Raw genomic sequence first — 1,447 nt, 5'->3', positions numbered from 1 at the left:
AGATTTTGAGCAGATTTTTGGGAGCAGAGAAGGAGGTGGTGAGGTTGAAGACTCTGGTTAGACAATTTCAGAGGGCAAGTGGCAACCAATGATGAAGTGGGAGAAGTGGAAGGATGAGGAGACGTCTGGTTCTAGAATAGTGGAGGGTGCATGCAGGGATTTCAGGCAGGTAGGGTGGGGTGAGTGATTTGAAAACCAGGACAGGAATATTGAAATTAACACAGTGGGGCAGGGAGAGCCAATGCAGCTTGGAGAGGATGGAGATGACGAGATTGTGGGACCTAGTGAAGATGAGCACAAGGGGCATGACATTTTTGGATGAGTTGATGCTTGTTCAGGTTTTATACAGGGATATTAGTTGGGAGGGCCTGAAAGAAGTCAAGTCTTAAAATGATGAAGCGATGGGCTAGGATTTGGGCAGTAGAAAGGGAGAAGTAGGGGCAGTGTCGGGTAATATTGAGGAGGTAAAAGAAAGCAGTTTTAGTAATGGAGAGGATATGCTGGAGAAAGCTGACCTCGGGCCAAACAGAACACCAAAAAGTGGGGACAAGGACAGGAAATGCATTAAATAAAGAATAAGAAAAATATAATAACAGGGAAAAAAGTTACAAAGAGGAAGCTGAGGTATCAAGAAACTAACTATAATGAATGAAACTAACTAATAGAAGAAATTGCTTTAATATTGATAAACACAGGTATTTATATTAACATAAGTTATCTGGATGCACAGCTGGATTACTGAACATTTTGTCTTTTATCCATTAAGTGGCTTTTTTTTTCATTTTTAATGTCTCTCTAAAGAGAGATGCACCGTTCCCAGAGGTACTGCATTACTACGTCAATGCTTGGAGTGGATGGAGCCAGCCCCTATTCCATCTCCCTATTCCAAAAACAATTTAATATATACTCCCCAGATAGGGGACATATCGAATAGTAAACTGACATAAACAAAGAGCATTATCAGAGGTGAATTTCAATTGCTCCCACTAATAAAATCCTATGTAACACAATCCTCCAAAGTAAAATCACACTCAGCCATTCTTATTGTGTGCCAATATAATTGACAAAAAGTAGGCCCTTATATTTCTAAAAGCTTTCCTTCTGCTTCCACCAGTTTTGGAGTCTATTTTTCTGGCTGATAATAACTAATAGAAAAAATTATCATGAACCAAATTGTTCTTGTTCCCATGGATTAAGCAATATTGTGCTTTCCCCGTACTGGGGTAACATATATATCACATTGCATGTGAAGGACAAGTGATTTCTGATATTTATCTTACCAACAGGGGCATCTGATTGTAATTTATAAATAAAAAACTAAGGAAGAAGTTTATGGAAAATATTTTATTTTCATAACAGGCCCATAACATAAGGGAGTATGAACATCTGGAACTTGTTATATGATTTTTTTTTCAAATGGCTTTCCAAAAATAAGCAGCATCACTTA

The 1,447-nt window shown here is 38.2% G+C and overlaps 1 pseudogene; it reads right to left on the bottom strand.

The window, feature by feature from the left end:
- Window positions 1-800: 800 nt before the first annotated feature.
- Window positions 801-971, bottom strand: LOC137331317 (U2 spliceosomal RNA; annotated as a pseudogene).
- Window positions 972-1,447: the final 476 nt, after the last annotated feature.

Source organism: Heptranchias perlo, chromosome 1, assembly GCF_035084215.1.
Source record: "Heptranchias perlo isolate sHepPer1 chromosome 1, sHepPer1.hap1, whole genome shotgun sequence".
Classification (NCBI taxonomy): domain Eukaryota; kingdom Metazoa; phylum Chordata; class Chondrichthyes; order Hexanchiformes; family Hexanchidae; genus Heptranchias; species Heptranchias perlo.
This window is presented reverse-complemented; position numbering and strand designations above follow the sequence as displayed.